Genomic DNA, 18,767 nt, shown 5'->3' on the forward strand with positions numbered 1-18,767 from the left:
ATGCAGTGCGTCCTGGTACCCGCTCTTTATTATCTTCTATCTATATCTACGGCTTGTGTGTGTGTGTGTGTCTGTCTGTCTGTCTGTGTGTTCACGATTCACGGCCAAAGTTCTCAATGGATCTGCTTCAAATTTGGTGGGCATATTCAGGTAGACCCCGGACACAATCGTGGAAAATTGTGAACACGTGCGTGCTCTCAGGGCGCAGCGCTGAACCGATTTTGGTTTTTCTGTACATCCATTCCCAGTAGCTCTTCCTTCTCTTCTCCAGTGTTTTGCGCGTTTATCTCCCTTCCTTCGTACGGGTCCTCAGCGATGCCGGGTATTCGGCTTTACTTCTTCCCGGCGAAGCCGTACCCGGCGAAGCGGGTATTCATCTAGTTATTAATATGAGGCTTATATCGCGCGTATTCCGTGGGTACAGTTCTAAGCGCAGGGATTTTTTTTTATTTTTTTATTTTTTCATTTTATGCAATTTATATCGCGCACATATTCAAGGCGCAGGGATTTATTTATGCCGTGTGAGATGGAATTTGTTTACACAATACATCACGCATTCACATCGGCCAGCAGATCGCAGCCATTTAGGCGCATATCCTACTTTTCACGGCCTATTATTCCAAGTCACACGGGTATTTTGGTGGACATTTTTATCTATGCCTATACAATTTTGCCAGGAAAGACCCTTTTGTCAATCGTGGGATCTTTAACGTGCACACCCCAATGTAGTGTACACGAAGGGACCTCGTTTTTCGTCTCATCCGAAAGACTAGCACTTGAACCCACCACCTAGGTTAGGAAAGGGGGGCAGAAAATTGCTAACGCCCTGACCCAGGGTCGAACTCGCAACCTCTCGCTTCCGAGCGCAAGTGCGTTACCACTCGGCCACCCAGTCCTATATAGGTTCTTTATAGGTTTAGTGTGTCCCGGGACCCCCTCAACGAATTTCTAGTACGTGATTTTGGCTTCTAGTGCGTATAGGACGTAGGGACGCGCGCTATGGGGAGCCCCACTGCCCATTAGGACCACCATAAAGAAACCCCGACGAGGTTCTTTCCTATGTCATAAACTTTTTACTAACGGCCGGCTGCCTTTGAGGACCTCAGTTGATGGGTCCCTTGGAAGGTCATTTCAGACAGGTTCGATTGTATTTTTAAGAAAACCAAGGGTTGAGTTTGCTGAAATGTTAAAGGCCAACATCCGCGGGAATTTTTCTCCTGGAGCGACCTAAACTTGAACCCGTCGCTATTCTTGCATGTCTGTTTACTTCGTGTTGCACGCAAAAATTGAGCGACTTCCTTGCCGCGTGGATTGACGAAGCTGTTTTATACTCGTGACTGAAAACACTGCAGTGCGTGCAGTTTTATTCTGTGGGTTCGACAGATTGACTAAATGTTGTAATTTCGCTTTCACGAATCAGGAACCGACAAGGAATAAGATGAAAGTGTTTTTAAATTGATTTCGACAATTTAATTTTGATAATAATTTTTATATTTTTAATTTTCAGAGCTTGTTTTTAATCCAAATATAACATATTTATATGTTTTTGGAATCAGAAAATGATGGAGAATAAGTAAGATGAACGTAAATTTGAATCGTTTTATACTTTTTTTGTTTTTTACAATTTTCAGATTTTTAATGACCAAAGTCATTAAATAATTTTTAAGCCACCAAGCTGAAATGCAATACCGAAGTCCGGGCTTCGTCGAAGATTACTTGACCAAAATTTCAACCAATTTGGTTGAAAAATGAGAGCGTGACAGTGCCGCCTCAACTTTCACGAAAAGCCGGATATGACGTCATCAAAGACATTTCTCCAAAAAAAGAAAAAAACGTTCGGGGATATCAATCCCAGGAACTCTCATGGAAAATGTCATAAAGATCGGTCCAGTAGTTTGGTCTCAATCGCTCTACACACCATATATCCGGCTTTTCGTGAAAGTTGAGGCGGCACTGTCACGCTCTCATTTTTCAATCAAATTGGTTGAAATTTTGGTCAAGTAAAATTTTTTTTTTATATATAAAACGATTCAAATTTACGTTCATCTTATTCTCCATCATTTTCTGATTCCAAAAACATATAAATATGTTATATTTGGATTAAAAACAAGCTCTGAAAATTAAAAATATAAAAATTATTATCAAAATTAAATTGTCGAAATCAATTTAAAAACACTTTCATCTTATTCCTTGTCGGTTCCTGATTCCAAAAACATATAGATATGATATGTTTCGATTAAAAACACGCTCAGAAAGTTAAAACGAAGAGAGGTACAGAAAAGCGTGCTATCCTTCTCAGCTCAAGTACTACCCCGCTCTTCTTGTCAATTTCACTGCCTTTGCCATGAGCGGTGGACTGACGATGCTACGAGTATACCTCACGCCGGAACCTCGGCTGTACCCGCGGATAACCGCAGGCTCTGCAGACTGTTCACCGCAGACAGAAATTGTCAACACGAGTGGTGAGTGTCTGCAAAAAATCGTCTCTGCTTTCTCTAAAATGACATATCATTATAACAAAACTATTGTTTGTACTTCAACCTAAGGTATTATAGCACCCTACCATCGATTTAATTTTTTCCTTTCGTTCGTATGTGAAGGATGAGCTTCGAGTATTTGTGGATTTCCTGTAAAAAGTGCCAAAATTCTGACTTTACACATTTATTACGGAAATCCAAGCTTGTTAAACAAGTTGCAGAAGTCAGAATTTTGGCACTTTTTACAGGAAATCCACAAATACTCGAAGCTCAGCCTTCACATACGAACGAAAGGAAAAAATTAAATCGATGATAGGGTGCTATAATACCTTAGGTTGAAGTACAAACAATAGTTTTGTATAAATGATATGTCATTTTAGAGAAAGCAGAGACGATTTTGTGCAGACACTCACCACTCGTGTTGACAATTTCTGTCTGCGGTGAACAGCCTGCAGAGCCTGCGGTTATCCGCGGGTACAGCCGAGGTTCCGGCGTGTATACGGTCTTGCTGAAAAATTGCATTGCGTTCCGTTTCATTCTGTGAGTTCGACAGCTACTTGACTAAATGTTGTATTTTCGCCTTACGCGACTTGTTTTTTCTTTTGTACATTCTCAGCAGAATTCTTTTAGTTCAACCCAATGTACTGCCCAGATAACATCTTGTTTACTGTCGGCGTTGTTTTCATGCATTGTACCACGTTCTATGATGTTTTGGATACATAAATAACAAGTCGCGTGAAGCGAAATTATAAAAAACGCTGGCGCTGGACCCGAGTACTCTTCAGACTGGCTCGCTCCCCCAGTATGAAAGTTTTTGTCTTGTGCACGTGGATTAAAAAAAAAAATTTAAAAAAAATATATTTATTTATTTTACACAATTAAAAAAATTATTAGAGTAAAATAAAACATTAAAACGTTCATAATAAACAATAGCAAACAAGAATTAAAAAAAAAAAACCACAAAAAAACATAGACCACACATGCCGGGAATCGAACCCGGATCACTTTGGCCATAGGCGGACGTGCTACGACAACTTTACTAGAGTTGTGCGTTTGAATCACTGTGTCCCTGTCGCTCTCTCTCGTGCTCTCTGTCTCTCTTTCAGTCTCACCGAGACAAAACACTGCTTTGTAGTTTCTTTGCCGAGACCAAATCCCCACCCGCTGCTGCGCTGGCTTGCTTGCAAATCGTCTCGCATGCGATACGCATGCTTTTCTCGTGATCGGCGGTTCTTTTTGGCGAACTGCCTCGGGTTCAAGTTTAGGTCGCTCCAGGAGAAAAATTCCTGTGGATGTTGGCCTTTAAGATTTTTGAAACCCTAGCTCCTACGCAGCGAATCGAATAGTCAGGACCGTGCATATGATTTGAAAATTAGGTCGCTTTCAAGAAGTGCAAATGTGTAAAAAATCTATAAACCTAAATGTAAACCACAAGATCAAGGATAGATTTTTCTTCTAGTGTAAACCGAGGACCGAGTACGCAAAACTAAGATGTGGGTGTCTCCAAAAATGCAGAAAGATTAAGCTTTCGATTATTGAACCCAGCACTCACCCTTCTTTCGGACACACAATATGCCGTGAACACAACTCCAACCTGTAACATTAAATAGACAGATGTTATATTTTAATTTTGAATGAGAGAGAGAGAGTGGGAGAGAGAGAGAGAGAGAGAGAGAGAGAGAGAGAGAGAGAGACACACACACACACACACACACACACACACACACACACACACACACACACACACACACACACACACACACACACACACACACACACGCACACACATAAACACACACCCTCACACACAGAAAACACACACATATACACGCACGCACACACACACACACACACACACACACACACACACACACACACACACACACACACACACACAAAACAGTACAAGAAAAGAGCAATTACACGAAAACTATGTATTCAGACAAGAAAGCCAGTTTGAAATGCAAAAAGCGACAGGTGAAAAACAGACGCATACGGAAACTGCGTTGAAAATGATTCACTTCATACACATTTTTCTCCAAAAGACCTTTTCTTATTTACATTATTATGCTTTAATGATACTATGTCTTCAGCCACAATGTAATTTTTCTTTTTAAATAATTAAATATTATTGAATTGTATAGCATTGTATTGTACTCTTTTTTTGTTAGCAGGGGACAATTCCACTTACCAGTGCAAAAAGCAAAATGATGAACACAACTTGCACGCCATAACCGTGCTCCGTTTCTGCGTCACATCCGGCCCATGTGACTCCCAACAGCACCACTAACACGGCGCCATTTTTAGAAGCTCGCAATCTGGAAGGAGACATGAATGTTTATATACAAAGCTGCGTATCAGCTGCGTTCGATACGATCGATCACTCTGTTCTGCTCTCTCGTCTCGAATCTGTTTTTGGCATTCACTCTACCGCTCTTCACTGGTTTAGTTCATATCTACAGGGCCGTAGTCAGTATGTGTCTGTCAATAATCTCTCATCTCCTCCATCTCCTCTCTGTTTCGGCGTTCCCCAGGGATCAGTTCTAGGCCCAGTTTTATTTGTACTATACACCACTCCTCTCTCTGCCGTCATCAAGCAACACGCAGTCAATCACTACCTCTTTGCAGACGACACACAACTCCAACAAGCATGCAAGCCTACAGAAATCCAAGCGGTGACGCACACTCTCCAAAACTGCACTTCAGATATTAAATCATGGATGACAAACAATATGCTCAAGTTAAATGATGACAAGACTGAATTTCTTCTTTTCTCTGGAGCTTCCTCTTCGACCACTTCCCTTCCAGCCTCCATCACAGTAGGTTCTAGTGACATTTCTCTCTCTGATAGTGCTAGGAATCTTGGGTTCATCATGGACTCCCACCTCTCAATGAAACAACACATCAAAAAAGTCTGTCAGACATGTTACTTTGAGATCAGAAGAATAGGTTCCATAAGAAAATTTCTCACTGTTGATGCCACTAAAACTCTCGTTACATCCTGCATTCTGTCCAGATTAGATTACTGCAACTCCCTTCTCATAGGCTGCCCTGACTCCACTCTCCAACCCTTGCAAAAAGTACAACACTCTGCTGCACGTCTCATTTTCAGAGCACAGCATCGACAACCCTGCACTCCTCTCATGAAAGAACTTCACTGGCTTCCTGTATCTGAACGTATTAGGTATAAAGCTGCCTGCTTCTGCTACAATATCATCTCTGAATCGGCACCTGCCTATCTTTCTGAACTGGTCTCTCTCTACACTCCCTCTCGCACCCTTCGTTCTTCTGATGATGCTCGACTTCTCTGTCAAGGTCGCTTTAAACGCAAGGCTCATGGCTTCCGCACGTTTTCGTATTATGGACCTCAGTTATGGAATTCACTCCCCTTTCAATTACGTCACTCTCCATCCATTTCATCTTTTAAGTCCAATTTGAAAACTCACTTGTTCCAACAACACTACGGATAGTTCCTTAGTATAGAGTCTGGGGATGTGAGATGTGCATGATGTGTTGTTTGAATCTGACAGTGATTGTATGATTTTTGTATACATGTATTGTTGTCCCGCGCTTTGAACTTTTGATAAGGCGCTTTATAAATGCCCGTTATTATTATTATTATTATAAAAGAATCTAAGCAATTGCAAAAAAATCCAACTGGACGATACAGTCTGTAAATTCAAAGATTTACTTATGTGAAAAAACTGGAGGTTAAACAATAAACCACGAAAAAGAAACTGAGGGAATAGCTTCCCTTCAGTTTCTCCAGATTTTGTTCTGTATAATTGTTATAATCGACAGGTCTTACAAATAAAACTTAATTTCATTGGTGCTCATGTGAAAGCAAGGTAGGTTTTTGTGTCGCACACACACTCACACGCACGCACGCTTAGCCCTAACCCTAACTCGCACGCACGCACGCACGCACGCACGCACGCACGTACGCACACACACACACACACACACACACACACACACACACACACACACACACACAAAACTTACATGTGTTTCTTTCTCGATTTAAATCTCCACTCGTCTGTCCATGTACACACTTTTAGTATGTTCTTCACAGACATCAAAATGGAGGACTGGAACAAATGGAAAGTTTGGTTAACTGAACATTTCGCAATAGTAAAGACAGAAACCTGGTGACCTCCCCCCCTCTCTCTCTCTCTCTCTCTCTCTCTCTCTCTCTCTCTCTCTCTCTCTCTCTCTCTCTCTCTCGATTTAAGAACAGGTCTAAGACTAAAACCTCTATCCGTCTGTATTAAAGATCAGTGAGTCGGTGAGTCTCTCTCTCTCTCTCTCTCTCTCTCTCTCTCTCTCGATTTAAGAACAGGTCTAAGACTAAAACCTCTATCCGTCTGTATTAAAGATCAGTGAGTCGGTCTCTCTCTCTCTCTCTCGCTCTTTCTCTCTCTCTCTCTCTCTCTCTCTCTCTCGCTCTCTCTCTCTCTCTCTCTCTCTCTCTCTCTCTCTCTCTCTTTAAGAACAGGTCTAAGACTAAAACCTCTATTATCCTTCTGTATTAAAGATCAGTGAGTCAGTCTCTCTCTCTCTCTCTCTCTCTCTCTCTATGTCTCTCTCTCTCTCTCTCTCTCGCTCTTTCTCTCTCTCTCTCACTCTCGCTCTCTCTCTCTCTCTCTCTCTCTCTCTCTCTCTCTCTCTCTCTCTCTCTCTCTCTCTCTCTCTCTCTCGCTCTTTCTCTCTCTCTCTCTCTTGGTTTTTGTTCGTCATGCCTTTACCTCCCCTCCTTGTGACAATCATATACTTGGAATTGCTTTAGTGTGCTGGTTGTAATTTTCCTACTTTCAAAGATAACAAACAGTCATGCTAAACACAGAGTGAAATTGACCACGAAAGAAAAGACTTTCGAACTGCATGCACATGTTATGACTCTAGCTATAACTGTCCAAGGCCTAAATAAGAGTTGAAGAAGAAAGAGAATGTTGAGTCACCTACCAAAACCAGAACTAACATTGGAACGAGGAAAGGGTAGAATTGCCAGCTATTCGAATCCACCCAGCACCTGTAAATAAGAAGAATACATACACTAAGTAATTATAACTCTACTCGATGATACAAATATTTCAAAGACGTATAAGCCTACACCAGCAAAAGACTACTTTTAAGAAAAGCCGAGAAAATTTTCAGTATCAATATTATGAAAAGCTGCCCCCCCCCACCCACCCCCCCCACCCCAACACACACATATTAATGTGTTTTTGCAATCTCATCAAAGTATGGGTTACTTCAGTACAAGAGAAAATCAGTTTGCAGAAACAATATAATTTGAGCTTTAATACCACGGTGCACTTTTTATTTCTCAATGGATATTTGCCAGATACCCATCCTGGTTTCTTATTCGCTTCTTCTTCTTTTTATTATTATTCCTTTTCTTCTCCGCTTCAACCTTTCTCTGTCTGTTTGTGAAACAAATGGTATTTATCCACACATTATTCTATTCATCCACCTTCTTTTCGAAGGATTCGAGTTCTTGTACAGACTATTAAGACTAATGATTATGCCAGTTTAGGCCACTTACCAGTAGTAACACACATCATTATGACCGTAACGGTTTGACATCAGAGCCGTGCTTCCAACGGATATAACCGGAATACCTAGAGAGAAAAAAAAGTGAAAAATTCGTGAAACATTTCTATGCGAAAGGTGAAAACTACTAAGTTAAAATTCAATTCAATCAGGAGAAAAGATCAAGGCCACTTTGAGCATAGATAGGTAAATGAAAAATTACTAGGATTTCTGAAGAGTTAATCATGACAAAATGAAAAGGTCATGAAAACATACTGAATAAAGTTCAAAACAACTTAAAAGTCAACACCATCGGGCCAAAAAGACCAAAGCCATTTTGAGATGGGTTAGTGAAGAAAAACTGGGACCATGTGGGCAGTTAGTACAAATGAACTGCAGCATCTGTGACAGAAAGGGACTCTTTGAACTTCGTTCAGAACTAATTCCATGCGTAATTGGTTTTATCTATTATTTTCATAACCTTTCTTATTAGTGGGTCAAAGTTTCGACACAGAAAGATCAAAGAGGTTTTTGCAAACAGAACTCATTTCTGAATGTCACGAATGTCTGCCTTCATCTATAATTCTTGCGAACCATCACCTTTAACATGGTTCTAGGACAATCCCCCCCCCCCCCCCGGACTTCACCCCCCTGGACTTTTCCCCCCTAGGACTTCTCCACCCTAGGACTTCTCCCCCCCCCCCCGGACTTCTCCCCCCGGTCAATTTCCCCCCCGGACTTATTCCCCCGGGTCTATTTCCCCCCCCGGACAATACCCCCCTGGGTATTCATTTCATAATAGTTTCTTCAATCATCGTTGTTATCACACTTGAAGAGTAAGGCGCACGTGAGCTAACATTTTTTGTTTCAGTGGCTGTGGAAAGTTGCATTCCCCTGCGTGAAAAGTGTGCAGTTAGTACAAATGAACTGCAGCATCTGTGACAGAAAGGGACTCTTTGAACTTCGTTCAGAACTAATTCCATGCGTTCATTGGTTTGATCTATTATTTTCATAAGCTTTCTTATTAGTGGGTCAAAGTTTTGACACAGAAAGATCAAAGAGGTTTTTGCAAACAGAACTCATTTCTGAATGTCACGAATGTCTGCCTTCATCTATAATTCTTGCGAACCATCACCTTTAACATGGTTCTAGGACAATCCCCCCCCCCCGGACTTCACCCCCCCCTGGACTTTTCCCCCCTAGGACTTCTCCACCCTATGACTTCTCCCCCCCCGGTCAATTTCCCCCCCGGACTTATTCCCCCGGGTCTATTTACCCCCCGGACAATACCCCCCTGGGTATTCATTTCATAATCATCGTTGTTATCACACTTGGAAGAGTAAGGCGCACGTGAGCTAACATTTTTTGTTTCAGTGGCTGTGGAAAGTTGCATTCCCCTGCGTGAAAAGTGTGCTCCTGTTATGCTTTTTGTTTTACGTAGAAATGATTTTCAAACAAAATGCAGCGAGCACCTCTTGTTGTCAAACTAAACTCCATTGTGTACTATCCTGAAGCAAGGTCAAAGTAAAATAATTTAAGTTATTGAGACATCCCAGTGCACTAAGGGATTTATAGAGCAAATCGAGAAAAGTCATTATTGAACGAATTAAGCGCATAGCGCTGAGTTCAATAATTATTTTCGAGATTTGCTCTATAAATCCCTTAGTACACTGGGATTGTTTCAATAACGATATTGTCAGTACCGCCAGACAAAAAAAGAAGATTCAAAACGCACATTTTGCAACACGCATTTGGATAGGCGTAAATGTGTGGTCAGGTTTGTGTCAGATCTACTTTTGTGTGGGCTGTCTCAAGTGTGTCGTGCTTTCGTCACACGCAAACTCTTGTTTTAATTTCTGTTGGTAAATTCCAGTGTAGCGTTAAGCTAAAAAGTGATGATCTTTCATAGAGACCTCATTTAAACTCGGAGAAAGGACTGTGCTCTTAGTTATTTGCGATTCGAAACCTTCATCGAGCTTCGACAGATTGACTGTCCAGAGTGTTGCCCCTTGAATTGACTCCAAGGCCACGGTTAGCACATTTTCAAAGTAAATGTGGTATGTTTCTCGTGTTGTATCTTCACTCATCGGGGAGACTGGTACTATATATGAACCGTAAGAATGCTGTGAACCCTACACGTATTATGTCCCCATCGTTTGTTTGTTCACATTTGCCCAACATGTTAATTTGTTGCGTTTTTTTTATGCGTCTGCTAGGCGGCTAGGGCAATCGAACCACTGCACTGCAGTCTCATTTCAAAAACAGCAATTGCTGGTCTGCACGCATGAGGCAGGCTGGTAATAAGTTTTATACATGGTAAGAACGTTCTTAACCCTACACGTTTTCGATTCCGATTGTTGTCGCCTTGAAATAATAATTCGGAAACCATTCATTTACTGAACTGATGCAGTCGTATTTCAGTGTAGTCTACTATAACAGAGTCGACTTCCAAATGCTGGTCTAGCTGGTACGTTATCGGAATAACACTTGTGTTTTCTGTTTGCCGCTGGGAATTTTACACTAACTCATCATTTAGTAATGTGGTTAATAAGCTACATGCCACTAACACGGCATATGAGAAGAATCTTTGCAAGTCAAAACGAGAAGAGACCATTTGTGGAAGAGATACAGCCGCTTCTATTTTTAGATCAGTGGGCTTAACTGTGGCACAGGCGCCTGCGATCTGTCAGAAAAAAAACTTTCCGCTTTGAGCCGCAGGAAATGTATGGTTATTTTTTGGTAAAGTGGAGAATATAAGCTACATGTCATTAATTAATTCTGAGGATGAGAGTACAGTCGTGCTTTGGCAAAGGGCGTAAGAATACGCTCTGTGGAAAAGAGTGCGCTAACAGATTTAAGCGCATCGCCATTAGCCAATCAACTGGTTCACATCAGTCATGTGACACCAGTACTTACTGACAATCCCTTTTATATAACACCTTTGAGCTTTGAAATACTGATTTATACTCACTGATGAACAAAACCCAGGGCAGCAATTTGAGTTCTAAAATACTGATGAATGCTCACTGATGATTTCTATGATCCGCAGAAAGGGAAGAAAGTTAACGATAATCACTTGTGTTTATTTTGGGGGGGGGGGGGGGGGGAGGGGGGTATTGGTGTGTGTGTGTGTGTGGGGAGGTGTCCTAGGGGGTATTGTCTGGGGGGGAATTGACCCGGGGGGAGTTATCCTGGGGGGGGGGGTTGTCCTAGGGGGGAGTTGTCCAGGAGGGGATTGTCCTGATACGCTTTAACATATCACGGACTCTTTGACATTTTGTTGTTGACAATGTTCCGTAGACAGTCGTGAGTCGAGCGTTTGAAAATGCCTGAGCCTGAAGGCGGGAGTAACTTACACCTCTTGGTATCAGTCTGCCTTAGAGATGAGGACGACAGTTGGCCAGATGGCCAGAATAGCGCGCTGCATTTTCCTGCATAGAACTAAGGCGCGTCTGCCGCGACGGTGCCTGAGCTAAACATTGGCGGGCACTGCTCACAGCCCGACACACGGCACTGTAAACATTCCCAGTCCCTTCACCTCTCTCGCCACCATCCGTCCTACCCTTGGTCTCATGCCTGTAGAAACGTCGTGATTTGTTATTCGTTTTGTCTTCGTCAAACACGTGAATACAGTATTTTTGGGTCTTGTTATTAATGTTCCGCAGGTAATAAAGACGAGTGGATGTCAGTGTAATCAATGAACTTTGCAACTAAAAAGTTAATTTAAAGCTTTGGCTTGATTTACAAAACGCGCCTCGTGGTCTAATACTGTCATAACAATTTGAACCTTAACAGACGATGTTCGGAAATAACTTTGTTGGGTTTGTACAGGTTATGGAGTGAATACTCTTACTTTTCTTGAGTCCAACTTTTCCAATATATTCACTAGCGAGGGATGTGTCTGAAACACGGGTGAAAAGTTTGCCTCACTATAAGCAAGAGTATTCACTCTTCCAGAACCGGCACGGTTGGCCTTGTGGTAAGGCGTCCGCCCCGTGATCGGCAGGTCGGGGGTTCGAACGTAAGACTTTAAAATAGGCAATCTAGTGGCTGCTCCGCCTGGCGTCTGGCATTATGGGGTTAGTGCTAGGACTGGTTGGTCCGGTGTCAGTATAATGTGACTGGGTGAGACATGGAGCCTGTGCTGCGACTTCTGTCTTGTGTGTGGCGCACGTTAAATGTCAAAGCAGCACCGCCCTGATATGGCCCTTCGTGGTCGACTGGGCGTTAAGCAAACAAACAAACAAACAAACATATAAACCGGCAGATTTAGTACCGGAGTTTTTTTTCTCTCACGGGGACAGGGTCTTTACACAAATGTGACGGCACTGGCACTGTCCAGGATTACAAAAATCATCAAAGGAATTGGTGTGTTCCACAACCTCATAATCACACTTTTTAAAACTTAAAAAAACCCACCCGGAACAGCGTCTAAAGACGGCAACATTGTTTACCGTTTTGAAAATATTACGGCTCTGTTTAGAGTTACAAGGGCAAGTGCAGAAAAGTCAACAAAACAATGACATATTTAAAAAAAAATATTTTATATTGTTACAAAAAGGTCGCAGAGTAGTTTTGCCAGGGGTTACACAAAAACAGAAAAAAATCACAAAAGAAATATCGAATTCAAACGTTTTGCCTCTATTGGGCCGTGATATTGGCAAAACTAAAAAATAGAAAAAAGGTACTCTTTATGCATGAAATAAATCAAGACTGCCCCAACGAAGCTGAACGGCGACCGTTTGCAACGGTTTTTAATTTGAAATGACACTTTCGTGCCTCAGCAAACATTAAGTTCAATATCATAAATCAATTTGATGATGTTTAGTATTCCAAGTCTTCTATATGTGTGGTTCCAATCCAATACCAGCTGCGAACAATTATAGAACACTGGACACATTTCTAACTTAGTGGTATCAGGTGAAGCCCCTTTAGACCTATGGTGTATACACGCTATTTTTTTTTTAGCAAAACCTTGACCACAATTTTGCTAGCCGAGACACTCTATTCTCGTGCTGAGAATGAACAAAAGCTATCCTAGTTCAAAGGAATTGTTAAAGTTTTTCTTTTTCGCCAAACACGAACAGCAAAATCTGAGAAACAATCCATTTGGCTTCAAAAGACAGGCTTGTGATCTATTGGACCTCTGCAATTTTCCTTGTTTGTATAAGGACAGTAACATTTTGAGAACTATGATCTATTGGTCCTCTGCAATGTTCCTTGTTTTTATAAGGACAATAATATTTTGATCTATTGGTCCTCTGCAATGTTTCTTGTTTTTATAAGGACAGTAACATTGTGAGGCCTGTGATCTATTGGACCTCTGCAATTTTCCTTGTTTTTATAAGGACAGTAACATTGTGAGGCCTGTGATCTATTGGACCTCTGCAATTTTCCTTGTTTTTATAAGGACAGTAACATTGTGAGGCCTGTGATCTATTGAACCTCTGCAATTTTCCTTGTTTTTATAAGGACAGTGACATTGTGAGGCCTGTGATCTATTGGACCTCTGCAATTTTCCTTGTTTTTATAAGGACAGTAACATTTTGAGGCCTATGATCTATTGGACCTCTGCAATTTCTTTGCGTGCCCTTTTTGAAAATAGCCGCTTACATCGAGTTTCTGAGAACAGTGTTGAGTCCAAATTAGGCTGACGGCAAAGGTCACGGGGTGTTAAACGAACATTTTGATTGATTGCAACAGAAATTGGTAAAAACAAATTGTTTTTAGCCATCTAAAGCTTGCTGGAATGTCGAAGATAAAGCTACAGGCTCCAGGCTCAGAACAGGCATGGAACTCGTTACTTTGGAGACATGTTCTGCGTGATGTCGAATCAGGGGTGATTTTTGCTTCAACATAGTTTCAGACCATGAAAAGAAACACGTTTGAGGGTACTTTTTCAAAGCCTCTATTCCTTACATAGCAGTTTCCTGTTCCAGTCAGGCTGGAGATTGAAGCAAACACTTGTACAGCTTAGAACGGCGAATACCTCGGCAAGACGATCGTCAAAGGTGGAGCATGGAGAGTGGACAAATAATCACACAGCCCTTGCTACAGCCAAACCGATTTCACTTTTTCGTTTTTGTTCATGGTATACTACTTCCAGCCACATCAACTCGGATCCCGACACCATACATACAACGGCAGGACAACGTCACTAGTAGTCTGGGAGGACACAAACGCATGCGCGACGATGCCTATGAAAAGCGAGTGCATATAATTATTAAACTATTCAACACGAAAAACACCTTTATTTCCAGGGAGTGAACACTTAAAGTGATAATACTGATTCCATCCTAAAGCCGAAAAATGTATCGGCGAAGATGCATATGAAATCGAAGTGCACATAATTATTTAAGTATTCAAAACGAGAAACTTTTTTTTTTTTTGGGGGGGGGGGGGGGGGGGGTGGGGTTCGGTGCAAAGGCGGGAATACTGACCCCATCCAATGCCGAGGAATTTCCAGCATCGTTCTGAGAGAATCCTGGCACTCTGCGCATGCACGATGACGTACATGTGAATGGTGTCCACGAAGAGGAAAGAGAACGCCCCCAGTAACGCCAAGTGTAACAACAGTCGTCCAGTCAGACACAGCATCTGAAAAAAAAAGAATTGAATAAATAAAAATAAAAATAAAAATAAATAAATGAAATGACGGCTGTTTTCCCATTGGTCCTATCTCCTGAGCAGTTCAGGGCAAGAGCAATCAAGTTTTCGGGATATACTTAGGTCTCAGTGTTTGCTAGAAATAGACAAAAAATGGAATTTTAGAACGTGACTTGGAAGCTAAGTGATATCAACGTAGCAATGTTTGGCGTAACAGCGAAGCAAATTCTCTTAAAATGTAACATGCTACGCCGTAATACCCCTGTCACACTAAGGCTGCGTCCTCATGGCGTTCCCGCGGCGTTGTAAATTTTTCAGAGCGCCGTGGGATTGCAGGAAAATTCTGCGATTGACTGCGCTCTCACGGCGTGCTAGGAGTCACTGCGCGTCCACGGCGTGTCGATTAAGCGGAAGTGCGTGTACACGACAGGGGAGTGTACTCTGCGTTATGGGGTTGGCTCACAACGCACTGTCAACTTCCTGCAAACGCCGGCCCCCGTAGCGCAGTGGTTAGCGCATCGGGCTGCGGGCCGGGAGGTCATGGGTTCGAATCCCATCAGGGTCATGTGGGTTTTTCGGGCTACGGTCGGCTCCTACCCAGAGTGGAAGTGCTATGGTTCCTATGGGAAGGCTGGGATCACACAGTCGAGTGTCATTCACTTAACGAATGCGACTTTGAGGGTGCTCAGGTTCTGTATACCTGACCAACACCGCAGGTGCGGCAGTTCTCGGGCCTGGTTGACGCCAGGATATATTATGACAGTAAGCGTAGAGTGCTGCCCTGTCACGTAGTCTCAAAATCCAAATTGGAAATCCAAAGCATCATCATTATAATCATCCTCATCTCATTAATCATCCAAAATATAAATTGTCCTTACTCTTGTGGCCCTTCATGCCCGGAGCTCTCATGGTGACCTTGGTCTCAGTGTTCCTGTTCGATCCTTCCCTGAATAGTAGTTCTGCTGTCAGTCTTCAACGTGTGACGTTCTGGGGGGTCGACGGAGGGACGTGTTGGCGGTCTGCTCTCTGGAGGGGACGCTCACTCAGTCTGGCTCCGCGACTTAAAAGTCAATGTCGTTAGTAGGGTGCATAGTAGGTAGTGGGATGCGTCCGTTAGCTCGGGACAGACCCACTACTGAACACCGTCGAAGTGACTCAGCAGAAGTGCAGTGTCATCTTCCGAGGGTAGCCTACCGCAGCGACCCGACATCCCCCCTCTAGCGTCTGTAAAATCGACAAGTCTGGCAGCGGAACGAAATTCAGAGGTGGTTGGAGCAGTGAGTGCAGGGACGGGGCGGTGTGAGAGCACAACGGGACAAGGAACAGGTGTAAAGACGAAAAAAACACAAACAAAAACAACAACACCTTTCTGCAAACGCCCTGCCAACGCTGACGGACGCTGTAGAAGCGCAGTGACATCCCCAAGGACTCCGTGAGGTCATCGTGCAAACGCCCTGCAAACGCTGATGGACGCGGTAGAAGCGCAGTGACATCTCCGCGAGGTCTCCGTGCAAGCGCCGCCGACTACCACTGCGTCCCTACTGCGCGCCCACGGAGCTCTTGTGGCGCGGTAGGAGACCTTACTGAGCTGCTACGGCGACCCTACGGCGTTCCTACCACGCGCATATCAGAACGCCGAGCGACGGCGCGTACTTTGTGCATGCTCAAAATGCGCGCCGTTGCATGGCGTTCTTGGCGACTCCACTGTGTCAATTGGAGATGCCACCGCGTTGCTCCGGCTCTGTAGGAGACCCTACTGCGCGCACCTCGGCGTTCTTCATTATTTTTCTTGGACGCCGCGGGAACGCTGTGAGGACGCAGCCCTAGTATAGTGGGACAGGGGTATAAGCATAACAGTTGGAAGCTCTGCAAATCTAAGCAAAACCAACTGACACTTACCTGAAGTTGTCGACCACTCAGACACGTGATGCTGACGGTAAGCACGATGAAGAGACACAGGATGAAGTTGAGGCGGACGATGTGGTACACTGACGTCAGATTCCTGCAGAAGAACAAACAAAGTTCTAAAGAATCTGAGAGTCAAAGACCCCTTTCTTCCCGTTTCACGGCGAATTTGCGTCAGTATCAAGAAAATGACACGCTTCAGTTACCCTCAAACTGTAACTCTTGATGTGGTGCACGGACGTCAGATTCTTGAAGAAAAAACAAACAACTAAAGAATCAGGGTATTAAAGATCCCTGTCTTCTTCTCGTTTCACGGCGAATTTGTGTCACAAGCTAGAAAAGAGGAGAGCTCGAATGGAGTTAATTTTGGACGAAATCAGGCCAACATACTAACTCAAGCCCCTCGAAATGTAGTTAATCTTGGCAGAAGTTCGGCTGACGTTGTACCTCTAGTCGCTCGAAAAAGAGTTAATCTTGGCAGAAGTTCGGCTGACGTTGTACCTCTAGCCGCTCGAAAAAGAGTTAATCTTGGCAGAAGTTCGGCTGACGTTGTACCTCTCGCCGCTCGAAAAAGAGTTAATCTTGGCAGAAGTTCGGCTGACGTTGTACCTCTAGCCGCTCGAAAAAGAGTTAATCTTGGCAGAAGTTTGGCTGACGTTGTACCTCTAGCCGCTCGAAAAAGAGTTAATCTTGTCAGAAGTCTGGCTGACGTCCTACCTCTAACCGCTCGATATAGGATCGACCTTTCCTTGGGACACATACTAAACGCTAACATCCTGGCTGACGTCCTAGCTCTAACCGCTCGATATAGGATCGACCTTTCCTTGGGACACATACTAAACGCTAACATCCTGGCTGCTTTTGTGCAGAGTGATTTTGTCTGAATGAATTTCTTGCCTCAACGTAACGTAAAGCAGCAAACACGTCTAAACGGAAAGCAGCAAACACGTCTAAACAGAAAGCAGCAAACACGTCTAAACGGAAAGCAGCCAGAATGTTGATTTTTGGCATGCGTTTAAGCGAAAGGATTTTCTTATTAAATCAAAAAGATATATTTAATCGCGCAGATTTGTGATGGTGAACATAATAGTGTTCACGAGAAGCACTGTTCCTTTTATCCTTCGCCAGGCCGGGTTAGGCCAAAAAAAAAAATAGGTCTGTTTACGGTAACCCGACCGACCCTAGTTTTTTTCGCGCGACCCTAGACTTTTTTTTGGCATTTGGGAAAAAAAAAAAAAATTTTGGTTTTTTGGCAAAATAACGTAAAAATATGGTTTTTTGGAGAAAAAAAAAATCCCGACCTACCGACCCTATTTTTTTGGCCTATGTTACCGTAAACAGACCTATTTTTCTTATTGGCCTATCGACTACACACGGAAGACATCGTGGGGCCGTGTGGACCAATGCTTCTCAAAGAAGGAAAAACGTGCATACCCTTCTGTCCGCACGGCCCCACGGCGTCTACGGAAGGGGATTCCCGTTTTTCCTTCTTTGAGAAGCATGGGTCCGCACCGGCCCCACGGCGTCTACATAAGGGGATGCACGCTTTTTCCTTCTTTGAGAAACATGGGTCCGCACGGCCCCACGATGTCTTCCGTTTGTTGTCTAAATTTGACCTTTGTTTTTTTTAATTACTTCTCGCTGAAATTTAATGATCTTTTAGGACCGAAGAGCTTTCTAGGTGCCTGAGGCATTCTTAAAAGCTCATTAAAAAATTCCAACTAGTTTTAAGAGATATTTGCAATTAAACACCCTTCTAGGTCCACACGGACCCACGACCACCGGCGAAGGTTAACCAGAACAAAAAGGTTCATATCTATTCGAGAGCATATATAAGTGTGTCATCATTTGAATGTCGAAACAAAATCGAGATTTTAGACATGAATGTTGTGAGCTATCACATACGAAAGGAAAGGGTGAAGACTGGCACACATTTTAACAGGGTAGCAAATACAGCGAGACAGACAGACAGACAGACAGACAGACAGTCACACAGACAGTCACACAGACAGACAGACAGACAGACAGACAGACTTTGGTTGGTGCTTTCTATCATAACTAACATTAGGACCACGTCCTAATTGAATGACCTCCTAGCACCCAAATACACGCGCCAGGTATGATAAAGACCAATGGGATGCCAGGTTTTAGGACCTATGAGCTAAAAAGACCAATCAGATGCCAGTTTCTCGGACCTAGCACCCAAATACACGCGCCAGGTATAATAAAGATCAATCAGATGCC

General features: G+C 43.2%; 1 non-coding gene across 1 annotated transcript; it reads left to right on the plus strand.

The window, feature by feature from the left end:
* Positions 1–15,109: 15,109 nt before the first annotated feature.
* Trnar-gcg (transfer RNA arginine (anticodon GCG)) lies at positions 15,110–15,183 on the plus strand. Its single transcript has one exon. It is a non-coding gene; the product is annotated as a tRNA-Arg (tRNA).
* Positions 15,184–18,767: the final 3,584 nt, after the last annotated feature.

The sequence above is a fragment of the Littorina saxatilis genome, linkage group LG5 (assembly GCF_037325665.1).
Source record: "Littorina saxatilis isolate snail1 linkage group LG5, US_GU_Lsax_2.0, whole genome shotgun sequence".
Lineage (NCBI taxonomy): Eukaryota > Metazoa > Mollusca > Gastropoda > Littorinimorpha > Littorinidae > Littorina > Littorina saxatilis.